Source organism: Capsicum annuum, chromosome 11 (assembly GCF_002878395.1).
Source record: "Capsicum annuum cultivar UCD-10X-F1 chromosome 11, UCD10Xv1.1, whole genome shotgun sequence".
NCBI classification, from domain to species: Eukaryota; Viridiplantae; Streptophyta; class Magnoliopsida; order Solanales; family Solanaceae; genus Capsicum; species Capsicum annuum.
In genome coordinates this window covers 10,496,699-10,511,706 of record NC_061121.1, presented here as the reverse complement: position 1 = coordinate 10,511,706, position 15,008 = coordinate 10,496,699, and positions in this window count along the sequence as shown.

Here is a 15,008-nt window from a genome sequence, read left to right as displayed (position 1 = left end):
AGCTCTGTTATGGGTCTGCATCCATGGGTAGGGAAAATCTTCTAATCTAGGGCATTCTATTTGTTGGATTGACGGGGAAGTATGTTAACCTTCAAAAATGCAAGAAATCACCAATTAAAGGAAATACAAACCCTATAGCATGAACTAGATCATGAAAGAAGAGAGACATTACTAAATAACCTGTAGCCTCCTGTTTATAAGTGTGGAGCGCAACACACCCATATATAGGACTCTACCCGATAAGATTTTACAGACACCCTGGGACCATGAACTGTGCTCTGATAGCAAGTTTGTCACAACCCGATTCAAAACCCTGGCCGCAATGAGCATCTCGAACCATAAAGGCCCAAGTGCTCTTCACTTTCTTGTAATCATGCATATTATCATATATTATAAAAGACAATACAGACATACATATTAATACAGAATCATGATCAATAATAAAACTCAAAGGAACCATTCAAAATGGAATCCGTAACTTCTAACAACATCTACAATTGCCTATAAAATCTCTAGTATATAGGAACTAATATCACGTCTAAAACTAGGACAAGGTCCCCAGTAGACCATAATACAGAGAAAACATAAAAATCTAAAAATCAGGCCTTCCGAAATAGAGAAGGATCACTAACTGTAACTTCTGATACACACCGATCTACTGCCAGATAGGACCGCGAGACTTTGCCTTAGATCTTGAGATATAGGGGGTCAATAAAGATGTACTAGTACGCAGAGAAATAAAAAATAATGTACTCTAACAAATAATATAAGAGAGAGCATTTCACCAAAACCTTATGCATGAAATAATTTTAAAATACATGGGCAGTTTCAAATGATATTAATGAAATTCTGTAGATACAATCCCTTTTATTTATTTTACTTCTGAGCTTGGTGGTACACCCTACTTATCTTATAGTATCCCACAGGATATATGGGATCTGCCCTTAACTCGTCGGCCAAGCCCTTAGCCAAAGTTTGCTACAAGGGTTGGAGTATCTGAATCTGATGCGCCACAGGGCACTAGGCTAGCGTATAATTCCCCAATGGGGACATAATAAACCTGTATCAGTAAAACAAGGTTCCGGGCAATAAATCGTATGACTCATGCCTACTTCGGGTAACCACCTAACTCTCTTGGTTTCCATTTTTAGTATTCTCTAATTATGCATCTTTTTGAATTCAAAATCTGAATGAAATCTGACTTATGTTCTATTCTGAGTCTGTTATCGCATTTTCTTATTTGGTATCGTTATACCAAAAGACTCAGAAGCTGTATCTAAGACATTCAATATCGTATTAAAATATTTTCTTTCAAAACATATGTTTAGACCACTAAACTATTCAAACAATATAAGAGGATAAATATAGTGAAATTCATAAAAATTTAGGCAAACTTCCTCAATTCCAAATAACAAACATGTGGTGGTCAAGTATTTTGTAACAAACTATGCAGTCTCTCTAAATCACCACTTTTCATCTATCTTAGCAAGAGTTACCCTGTCTCTCTCTCTCTCTTCAATTCATAATTGAAATTAAGTCTTAAAAAATAATAATAAGATATTTAAATCATGCCTCTCATTATGTAATTGAATAATCATATGAAAACAAGAGGCTTGGTAACAAGAGGGAGAATTTAAGTGTTCATGCTCTCAATTCAACATTCAAACTCAAAAATACGCATACATACTTATATATATAAACACAAATCAAATTTAGGGGAAAGCCTCAAGGACAAACCATTATTATCAAAAAGGTTTCATAATGCTTGATTATAAATGTAAATTCAAACCCTTCATAAATTCATGATTTCTCAGCATTTAAACATGATTAAAAAGATTTCACCATGCCCATGTATTTTAGAAAAACTCCACGTACCTTAGATTAATTAGCTCGAAGAGTGTAACCCTAGCCTTGACTCTTTTCTGGGGAATTTTGACTTGGAAGATGAAACCTTGATCTATGGAAGGGAAGTTAGGGTTTTATTTTGAAGTTACTTGAGTTTTTTTTTGATATGTTATGCCACAATCAAGATTAAATCTCGTGTTATGGATGAGTTGTAACAAAGGAAATAGTCAAAAATACCCTTCTGTACCCGAGAAAGCTTTAATACACGGGTTGGGTATTCAACGCGTCGCCTGCGACACAATTCGATTACTGGTGCAACACATCACTACCTAGTTGAGCCACTAGTTTGGCCAATGCAATTACCGATGCGACCCATCGATATTGTATCTAGCCACTGGTGGTCTTACCCAACATATCCCAATGGTATTCGAAAAATACAAAACCCTCCCAAGACACCCCCCTTACATCCCCGAACATAAATCTGCTTAAAAATCCACATCTTTGGGTTTGGGAAGATTGATTTTGAAATAATTGAAGTTTAAGAGCTTAAAAATAAGGCTAAGTCATTTCAACACTTAGAAAGTTTCAGGTTGTTGGCACTAAAGCATACTACTAAATGCGATATTAAGTAAAGAGCACTGCGAGGCATTATATTATCCCCCTTGGGATCATTCATCCCTGAATGATGGCTTGGGACACAGACAAACATGATTTTGGGTGAAATAAGGAAAAGATAGGGATAGAGTAGTATAGGATTTATTCCTTTTATGTCATCATCCACAGTTTCAATGAGATTTGGGTACATAGCTCGCATATTATCTTTTGACTCCCAAATAGCTTCCTCAACTTTTTGATTCCTCCCCAACACCTTAACCGAAACTATCTCCTTACTTCTTAATCTCTGAACTTGGTAATCCAAGATAGCAATGGGCTCTTCTTCATATGACAGGGAATCCTTCACATTGATCTCTTCTACAGGCAATACTAAGGAATAATCTTCAATGTAGTTTTTCAACATGGACATATAGAATACTGGATGAATAGAAACTAAACTTGAGGTTAATTCTAACTCATAGGCAACCCCACCTATCCTCCTCGAAATCAGATATGTTCCTATATAGCGAGGACTACGCTTCTCTTTTTTTCAAAATTGCATGACTCCCTTCATAGGAGAGACCTTTCAAAACACCCAATAAGCAACCTTAAATTTCAAGTCCCTTCTCCTAACATCGGCATAGACGACTCTGAGTTGTCTTAAGTCGTTCTCTAATGATATTTACCTTCTTTATTTCATGATGAACAAGGTTAGGCCTGAATAACTAGGTTTCACCCATTTCATACCACCCAATTAGTGATCTATATCTCCTCCCATAGAGTGCTTTAAAAGGAGCCATCTGAATACTAGAATGATAGGTATTGTTGTAAGCAAATTCTATCAATGGAAAATGATCCACCCAACTACCTTTGAAGTCAATTACGTAGGCCCTCAACATATTTTCAAGAGTCTGAATGGTGCGTTCATCCTGCCTATCAGTCTGAGGGTGGAAAGCAGTACTCAAGTTCACTTGGGTACCTAAAACCTTCTGTAAAGACCGCCAAAACTTTGAAGAGAACTATCTCATGAATATATAACTTAGCATATTCATCTCCCGAATAGTTTCTTCTCATAGGCAAAAAGTGAGCTAACTTGGTCATCCGGTCCACAATCACCCATATGGAGTCATATTAGCTTCGGGACATCAGAAGCCCCGTGATGAAATCCATATTGATCATCTCTCATTTCCACATAGACAAGGCTATTTCTTAGGAAGTGCCACTTGGTCTCAAATGCTCTATTTTTACTTGTTGACAGTTCAAGCACTTAGATACAAAATTAGCAACATCATGTTTCATATTGTTCTACTAATAAATCATCTTAAGATCATGTTACATTTAGTAGAGCCTGGGTGAACAACATACCTCGAAGTGTGAGCTTCATCAAGAATCCTCTCGTGCAAACCATCTACGTTCGGTACACATAGCCTACCCTGATACCTCAATATCCCATCACCTCCAATTTAAAATGTCATCACCTTTTGTTGACCTACATCATTCTTAATCTCCAATAAGATAGGGTCTTCGACCTATTTTTCCTTAACTTTAGCACATAGGGAAGATTTAGCTATCTCTTGAACAATTACCCCTCCATCTTTAAAATCCAAAAGACGAACCCTTAGATTTGCAAGTCGGTGAATATCTTTCACCATATCCCTTCTTTCTATCTCAACATGGGATAGGCTACCCATTGACAATCTACTAAGGGCGTCGGCCATTACATTGGATTTTCCCAGATGATAATATAGGCTCATGTCATAATCTTTTAACAACTCCAACCACCACCACTGCCTCAGATTCAGTTCTTTCTGCGAGAAAACATATTGTAAACTTTAGTTTCAGTGAATATATCAATATGCATACCATAAATATTGTGCCGCCGGATTTTAAGTACAAACACCACAACCGCTAACTCTAAGCCATGAGTGGGATAATTCTTTTCATGCATCTTTAACTGCCTTGATGCATAAGCCGCAACTTTACTATGCTGCATAAGCACACACCCAAGTCCTACCCAGGACGCATCACAATTAATACACAACAAAACCCTCTGTACCCTAAGAAAGAGTCAAAACTAGTGTGGTAGTCAACTTATCTTTCATCTTTTCAAAACTACCTTCACATGAGTCGGACCATAAGAATTTTACCTTTTTCCGAGTCAATTTGGTAAGGGGAGAGGCTATAGAGGAAATATTCTATACAAACCTTCTGTAATATCCTACCAAACCTAAGAAGCTTTGAATATCGGTTGGAGTCATGGGTCTGGGCCACTTTCTCATTGCATCTATATTTTTGGGGTCAACCTTAATCCCCTCACTAGAAATAATATGCCCCAAGAAAGTGATATCACTAAGACAAAACTCACATTTGGAAAACTTTGCATATAACTCATGATCCTTGAGGGTCTAAAGGATGATTCAGAGGTGATTTTCATGATCCTCCCCACTCTTAGAATAAACTAAAATATTATCCATGAAGACTATGATGAATAGATCTAGGTATTGATGGAACACCCCATTCATCATATCCATAAAAGTTGCAGGGGCATTAGTCAATCCTAAGGATATAACTAAGAATTCATTATGACTATATCAGGTTTGAAAAGTTGTCTTGGGAATGTTAGTCTCTCTAACCTTCAATTGATGATACCCCGAATAAAGGTCTATCTTAGAAAAAATTTAGCACCTTGGAGTTGATCAAATAAATCATCGATACTAGGAAGAGGGTATTTGTTCTTAACTGTGACCTTATTTAGTTGACAGTAATCTATACACATGCGGAGGGACCCTTCTTTCTTACACACGAAGAGTACAGGTTTACCCTAGGGAGAAACACTAGGATGGATAAAGCCTTTATCTAGAAGATCTTTCAGCTATTCTTTCAACTCTTTCAACTCTATGAAGGCCATTATGTATAGTGGAATAGAAATAAGATGGGTGTCCTACAATAAGTTGATGCCAAAATCTATCTCCCTATCTGGGGGTATCCCTGGAGATCATCAGGAAAGACTTTTGGGAATTCATTAACTACTAGAACAGACTAGACGGAAGAACTTTCAACACAGGTGTAACGACCCAAGACTAAACCCTAGGCACCATACGGTGCTTACGACCTTGAAGGACCACAAGCTAACCCATGAATGATATCTACTATGAGCATTGAATAATCATATCAAAATAAATATAGAATTTGGATGAATTTCCATAAGGTTTAAAATCTAAATACTGATAAAGTGTAACAACTAAAATAACAATCTAAAATAGAATACTGTCTAACAACTAGTCTGAAAAGCCTCTAACTGAAACTGTTTGAAAGTGGAGTTGATGGGACAATCCCTCAACTAAATCCCTCTACTAAAATACTTAGTCTACTGAAATACTGAAATAAAGCATATCCTTGATAGATGAGCACTCACTTCTAAATCTACTACTAACTGAATCTGAATCTGTCTATGCACAGTCAGGAACCAGAGCATCCAAACCTATGATATCGCACAAGAAAAAGTATGTGTTAGTATATGGAATGTACTAGTATACTAGATGAGGCCAGTCTGAATGCAAATGGTTCATATGCATGAACAATACTGAATGAATGATATAGAGTAAATAAACACGAGAATATATGAAAAATGAAACTACTGTAACTATTTAGTATACAATACTACACAAGCGTGAATGTATTTTGTAACTAAGCTTTTCTGAAGATAAGTACTGAATTCTGATAACTGAGTTACTGATATTGATTGACTGTATCTAACAGTCTTAATTCTATAGAATTCAACTGAATTCTATACTAAGACTGAAACCAAAACTGTGGGAGGTAATAATCTAACTGATATGCTCCTTTCTAATCTAATTAGGGTCCAACCTGTAACCCCAACTGGAAGGGTGCTAATACCGTGCCACTGGTACTAATAACTGTTGTGGAGTCAGTCCTAATCTAGCAGTGATCCCTGAGATCAGTCCTAAACTAGTGGGTGATCCCTGAGTATGTCAGTCCTATCTAACGGGTTACATCTCATAACTTACGCTGGCTACGTAGTTCAGGAACTTAGGGATTTCTTCTAGGGAACCGGTCCTAACTAACGGGTGTGCCCTCATCCCTAAGATCGCTCGATGATGAATCCTACTCCCAACTAAAAGACACTGAACTGAGTATACTGAACTAGACTAGACTGGTACCGAGATTACTGAGTCTTCCTAAGTTTTGTAACTGACTGAGTTCTGTAACGAACTGAGAGTACTACTGATCATGACATGACTGATATACCGACACTGGCTCTAGATAAATAGCTAAATTTTTGGGTATTAAATACCCCCAGGACTCGATAACATTAAAAGTAAAGCAAAGTATAACTTTGAATAACATATATATGTTCACTTGGTCATAATTAATTCATTGAGACATTTCATCAAACACTTGTAATGCATTAACTTGTACATGAATGGAGAACATATGTTAGCATGCTATAATGACATTATTTCATTCTCATAGACATTTTATCAAACACATAGAAAGCATAATTGGTACATTAAATCATAAACACTTAGGGTTGACATGATTACAAAAATTAACTTCCTCATTGAAGGGCTTATCTTGAATATCATGTATTTCAACACATATTAGGATCAATTCTTGGAACTTGTAAACTAGATCATGGATTAAAATCAAAATAACATCATAGACACCTTAATCACTTTGTAAATTCAAGGGTTTATCAAGATAATTAAATATTCTTCACACTTGCTATTCAATTTTAGGAAAAACATGCACTTAATTCATGGATTGAGACCCAACTAATATCATGAACATGGATTCAATCTAATTCAAACATGAAAATCATAAATACACAATCTTTGTACTTCGAAAAAGTATTCTTGGACTTCATGGGTAGAAGGGACCCATGAATGAACATCTAACATACCTTAGTTTATGAGTTTCTTGGAGTTCTTGGCGAGATTCTTGGGATTGACCTTGATTTCTTGAACTAGGTTTTTTGCCTCTTGAGAGAGAAAGATTTTGTTCTTGTAAGAAAGGGAGGAAAAGTGACATAATAAGGTATTTAGGGCATAATTTTGGGTTTAAAGGCTGATCTGACTCATGGGAAAAGTCTAAGTTGCCCTTGGGATTTAAAATCCCATAATTGGAATGCAGATTAAAGCCTCAACGCGATGCGGTGACTGGGTTATTGCTATATCCACATTGGAGCGGTGGAGTTACGGTGACTCATTAGTTCATGAATATTGTCAATTTGAGCCTCACCGCAAAGCGGCGCAATCACGGTGAGCTACTGGCAAAATATCCTTCAGCTCGACACGATGGAGGGCTCATCGCAATACCCACCATGATGCAACCTAATCACGGTAAGCCACTGCTTTTACATAAACTTTTCCTGATATTTAGCTGAACTTTTCTAAGTCGGGGATCCCTTATCTAGCTTGAATAGAGTCACCAACCAGAGTAGAAATAGAAAAAGGTTCAAGTTCAAAACCAAAACCAATAGCCACATAAGGGGTCACAAAAGAAAAGATAGACCCGAGATCAAGTAATACATACACATCACCAGAGAAAATCTGTAACGTACCCTTGAACACAATTGGTGATGCCTCTGTATCCTAGCGATTGGATGGAGCATACAGTTGGTTGCGACTGCCCCCGATGGCTGAAATAGCTCCCTTAGACAGTGGTGGTGGGGCTGAGGAATTTGCTTGGGACTTGGCATCTCCAAAACTCCCTCAAGCAGATGGACAGTCTCTTTGAATGAGGCCTAGCTAGCCGCAAGCATAACACACTAAATTGCCAAACAGGTACTTCCCTGGATGATACTTTCCACACGAGTCTCATCGAGGGTACGACCTAGCAAGCTGGGATACACTTCCTTGTGATTGCATACCCTTTACCCTCAGCCTACTATTAGCCAAAAAAATAAGGAAATTAATGATCCATTGAGAGCTTGGGCGCTAGCTAATGACTTGGAATTGCTCCAAAACTTCTTTTTAGTCCACCTATTTCCCCAATTACCGCCCTATTGTTGACTGTTATTCTAGTCTGTAGACCTGGCCCTCTTAGCCTGCCTGTCTTTCTCCCTTGTTTCTGCCATCCTTTTCTTCTGCTCCTCAACCTATTACATATGAATGGACAATCTGGAGAAATCCATATTCCTATTCAACATTGCACTTTTGTATTCCAACACCAAGTCGTCCAATATCTCAGATGTAAACTTTCTCATATGGGCTCTCATGTTACCTGCCAGTTCTAGGGAATAACGATATAACTGGTTGAACTTCAGTGTGTACTCCTTGACACTCATTTTCTCTTGTTTCAATTTTATAAATTCTTCCACCTTCGATTCCCTCAATTCCTGAGGAAAGAAATGATCCAAAAAAGCTTCCACAAATTTAACCCACTCTAAAAGCTCAACATCACTAGCCTTCAAATCCTCCCATTTATTCTACCACTGATTTTCCATATCTTTCAGTGGATATGCCACCAACTCCACACCTTCCACCTCCTTCATATGCATAACTCTAAAAATCTTCTCCAACTCATCAATGAACTCTTGGGGGTCCTCCTAAATCTTTGTTCCAGGAACATAGGTGGGTTTAATCTCATGAATTGACCAACCCAGGTTATCTGAAATAAACCCTCCATAGAACCCACATCTTCAGACCGACGAGTCTGAGAGGCTACCAGTTGTGTAGTCATACGGATGGACTGTCTGAACTCAATATTTGAAAGCTCTCTCTGAGGAGGTTGGGGACGGTTAACATTGGTTCATAGAGATCGAGGTGGACAGTTCAGAACTAGAGGAACTCCCAAAGTAGGAATAAACTCTAGGGTCCGAGCTCTATTATGGGTTTAAATCCCATGGGTAGGGCGGACCTCCTCATCTTGGGCATTCTATTTGTTGGATTGATGGGGAGGCATGTTGACCTTCTAAAATACAAAAAAATCAAAGATTAGAGGATATATAGATCCAATAGCATGAACTAAATCATGAAACAAGAGAGAAATTACTAAATGCCCTATAGCCTCCCATTTATTAGTGTGGCACGCTACACACCCTCTACCCGATGAGATTTCGTAGACACCCTTGAACCATGAATCATGCTCTGATGCCAAATTTGTCACGACCCGAGTTGGGACCCTAGCCGCAATGAGCATCTCAAACTATGAAGGCCCGAGCGCTCTTCAAACATATTCATATATAAAAGACAATATATACATACATATTAATACAAAATCATGGTCAATAATATAACTCAAAGGAAAAATTCAAAATGAAATCCATAACTTTTAATAACATATTCAACTGTTTGCAAAATCTCTAGTACATAGAAACCAATATCTCATCTGAAATTGGGACAAGGGCCCCAGCAGACCATAAAACAGATGAAACATAAAAATTAAAAATCAGGCCTTTCGAAATAGAGAAGGCTTACAACAACAACTTCTGACACACATCGATCTACTGCTAGATGAGATCGTGGGATTATGCCTAAGATCCTGAGATATAAGGGGCCAATATAGATGTACTAGTATGCAGAGAAATCCAAAATAATGTACTTTAATAAATAAAATAAGCGAGAGAATTTCACCAAAACCTTATGCGTGAAATAATTTTAAAACACATGTGCAGTTTCATATGATATTAATGAAATTTTGTGGATATAATCCCTTTTCTTTATTTTACTTCTGAGCTAGGTGGTACACCCTACATATCTGAAAGTATCCCAAGGGTTATATAGGATCCTCCCTTAACTCGGCGGCCAAGCCCCCAACCCAAGTTTGCCATAAGGGTTGGAGTATCTGAATCTGATATGCCATAGGGAACTAGGCCAGGGTATAATCCCTCATTGGGGACATAATAAACCCGTATCGACAAAATACGATTCTGGGATATAATTCGTATGAATCATGCCTACTTTGAGTAACCATCTAACTCTCTTGGTGCCTATTTTTAGTCTGTTCTAACCATGCATCTTTCTAAATTCAAAATCTGAAAATCTGAATAAAATCTGACTTATGTTCTGTTGTGAGTCTATAATGGCATTTTCTTATTTGGTATCATCATACCAAAAGACATACAAGCCGTATCTAAGCCATTCAATATCGTATTATAATCTTTTCTTTCTAAATATGTGTTTATACCACCAAACCATTCAAACAATATAAGAGGATACATATAGTGAAATTCATAATAATTTAGGCAAAGATCCTCAATTCCAATTCACAAACACGTGGCGGTCAAGTATTTTGTAACAAACCATGAAGTCTCTTTCAATCACCACTTTTCATCAATGTTAGCAAGAATTACCCCCTCTCTCTCTCTTCAATTCATAATTGAAATCAAGGCTTAAACAATAATAAGATATTTAAATCATGCTTCTCAATATGTAATTGAATAATCATATGAAAACAAGAGGCTCGGTAACAAGAGAGGGACTTTAAGTGTTAATGCTCTAAATTCAACAGTCAAACTCAAAAATACGCATGCATGCTTATATATATAAACACAAATCAAATTTAGGGGAAAGCCTCAAGGCTAAATCATTATTATCAAAAAGGTTTCATAATGCTTGATTATAAATGTAAATTCAAACCCCTTCATAAATTCATGATTTCTGAACATTTAAACATGATTAAAAGATTTCACAATGCCCATGTAGTTTAGGAAAACCTCACATACCTTAGATTAATTAGCTGGAAGAGTGGAACCCTAAACTTTACTCTTTTCTAGGGAATCTTGACTTGGAAGATGAAACCTTGATCTATGGGAGGGAAGTTAGGGTTTTGTTTTGAAGTAATTTGAGTTGTTTTTGATATATTATGTCTCAATCAAGATTAAATCTCATGTTATGGCTGAGTTATAATGAGGAAAATAGACAAAAATACCCTTATGTACTCTAGAAAAATTTAATACATGGACTGGGTATTTGACGCATCACCTGCCGACGCAATTACCGGTGTAAAGCGTCGATATAGAGTCGAGCCACTGGTTTAGCCAACACGATTACCAACATGACATGTCGATATCGCGTCAAGCCACTGGTTTGCTTACCCAAACACGTCCCAAATGTTTTTCAAAAAATCCAAAACCTTCCCAAGACACCCCCTTTATCACCCCCGAACATAAATCAGCTTAAAAATTCACATCTCGAGGTTTGAAAGATTGATTTTAAAATCATTGAAGTTTAAGAGCATAAAAATAAGGCTAAGTCATTTCAGCACTTAGAAAGTTTCAGGTTGTTGGCACTAAATCATGCTACTAAATGCGATATTAAGTCAAGAACGCTACGGGGCATTACACCAAAACACTCCACCACAACAAAGTTTAACAATTCAACGCCAAGCTTAAGTTCACAACAAAAACATCAACAAATTCAAGCTCAAACCTTGATTTAGACTCAATAGTGTTAGTGAAGAATAAAACCAATACTATAAACACTGATAACAAGTAAAAAATCTCGGCCAAGACACAACAACAACACAATTTTGACCAAGACACAAAAATGGACAGATTTGCTTCTTTTAGGATTTTTCAGTTTTCAAATAACTTTTTTTAGATTTTTCAAGAAAGCAAGCCCAATATTAATCTTGAGGGAAAAAAATCAACAATTCTCTGATACCAAATGATATGATACAAACTTGGTACGTACCAAAAATGACTCCAAAATAGTCCACAGACAAGATGGAACTCGAGAGCACAAAGAGACCTAGTCTCAGTTTCAACAACAAAAAGAGAACAACAATATATCAAGGTGTTTTAGCACCAATTTACAGCCAACAACCAAACCTAGATTAACAACACAAAAGGATGAACAAGATAACAATAACAAGAAGTCACATTTTTGAATAACAGGAACAACAAACTACACGATTACAACAAATACAAGGGATAGATAGTGTGTCGTACAATATTACATACACTAAGAACCAAGGTATGTATCAAATACCAAGAACCTTAAAAATATGTAATATGATCACCTACACTCTTTGGTGGACAAAAGAGGGACCTCAATCTCTCAACCACCCAACGTTTCAAGCCATGAATCCAACAAGAGTGAATCCACACTTTATGTTGCCTAGTTTCGGCCAAAGCCCTTCTCACAAGAGAGGAAATGTTTCAAGAGTGTTTCTCACTTACAATATCATTGAACAACTAACTAGTAAATGGCCTAAAATGTTTTATATATAGTATGTTACAAATAAAATGTAAAATGACCAAAAGGACCCCTTAATAAAGAGTGAATAACAAAGGTGCCTTTGGAGTATGTATGGATGGTTTTTGGGCATATTTGGCCATCCTTTGCACTTCACTTGCACATTCCAAGTCTTGGGTCAATTCACTCTCGCACTCATCCATCTTCAGGGTCGTGCCCGTACTCACAACCCACACACTCCACCCTAAAGAATTTGCCTACATTATGTATAAATGTTTATCAAATAATATATTTTGCTAATTAACAAACATTAAAATATAAGTAAGAAAATAGTTGAAAAAGTAACAAACTCCTACTCAAATTAACCGTCCATAAAGTAAGTTTGAGTAAACAAAAAAACATATTTTCATCCATTAAAGATGGCTTGACAACTTTACATTTCCAAGGCAATTATCTTTTGCTTACCGTCTGCCCAAATGTCTTTCTATGAAATTAGAGATTCCACTCCTAGTTGTTCCAATGCAGATTCCAAGAGGGGAATTTCATTTTTCAAATTGATTTCTTGTTCCTCAATTGCTCTCTTATTCATCTCTACTTTTTTCTAGGCTCGCCTTCGACTTTGAAATAGAAGCATCAATTTCAATGCGATGGTTCTTGAGATCATTGTAACACTCCTGGCTTTCAGTAAGCTTATAGATCACGTTTACCTTCTTGGCAACCTTACTAAAATAGTCATCCTCCTAACTCTTCGGATGATGAAAATTTGTGAACGACAATGAAAGATTTTTCTCTAATTCCTCCAAAGCATGTGCTTTCTCAACCGAGATATTGGGTAATCCATCATATATAGGAAGGCTATCTATCATTAGTACTTCAATCATAGGGTAATTCCACATCCTCCTTATTCGGAGAAATTTATAAACAACATCGAGGCTTCAATTCCTAACTTGAAATTTTATGTCCAGGCATTGGCGAATAAGTTGGATATTAAAACCTAGATGTAGTCAATAAATTTCTTTGAATAAGGAGGATATGGGATTACCACATGATTGAAGTAGTAATGATAGATAGCCTTCCTATATATGCAGGATCAGCCAATCTCTCAGTTGAGAAAGCACATGCTTTAGAGGAACTGGAGAAAATATTCCATCCCTGTTCACAAATTTTCCACAAGCAAAGAGGTGGGAGGATGACTATTTTAGTAAGATTGACAAGAAGGTAAACCTGATGGATAAGCTTAATAAAAGTCAGGAGTATTACAATGATCTCAATCACGATCACATTGAAACTGATGCTTCTATTTCAAAGTCGAAGGAAAGCCTAGAAAAAGCTGATATTAATAAGAGAAATTAAGGAAGAAGAAATCAATTTGAAAAATAAAATATCCCTCTTAGAAGCTGCATTGGATGAACTAGGACGAAATCTTTTAGATCATGAGTGATGTGGCTAAGATCCTGCTTGGAGGAATTATGTACGTAACTAGTGCATAGGCAGTTTGGAGTGATCTCTGTTAGAGATCTAACAAGATTGATGGGTCAAAGAATCATCAATCTCCATGATAAAATTGCTACTCTATCTCAAGGAACAACGTCTGTATCTCTCTATTACTCAAGATTGAATGATTTATGGGAACTGTGGAACTTTAAAAGATTATGTTCCTCATCTTCAGAAATTGAAGTTGTTTCAATTCTTGATGGGGTTAAATAAATCATATTTCCTAGAAAGAAGACAAATATTTCTTATTAATCCTCTACAAACCATTAACCAAGCATATGTTATGGTAAACAGTGATGAAAGTTAACAAGTTGTGGGTGCAACTGCTGGAATTCTTGGTTCTAATCCAACATCTACATAATGGAACTTAGTTTATGAACTAAGTATGTCAAATTTTGTTCGAAAATTTAGGCATCATTCATTAAACCTTATGTGCCTACAACCCTAACAGAATGGAGTGGCTGAGAGAAAACACAAGCGCATTTTGGGAATCACTAGGGCCCTAAGATTTGAAGGTATAATACCTATTATATTCTGGGGTTTCTTTATTAAAGCAGTTGTGTATCATTAATAGGATGCCTACAACTATACTAGATCACATATCTCCATACGAGAAATTATATGGAAAGAAACCTACTATTATTCATATGAGAATAGTAAGTTGCCTATGCTATGCTAAGATAGTGCAACAGTCAGTTAATCTACAATCCAAAATAAGAGAATGTATTTTAATGGCTATTTTAAAACTCAAAAAAGCTATTTACTTTATGATCATGCTAACAAAGTGTTTTTTGTCAATAAAGATGTCACCATTAGAGAAGATGTGATTCTTTTCAAAGAAAGAGCTCTTGAAACTCAACATCTCACAGCTGCCAAAATCAATGAGACCTTAGTTAATTGGTCAAATATGGA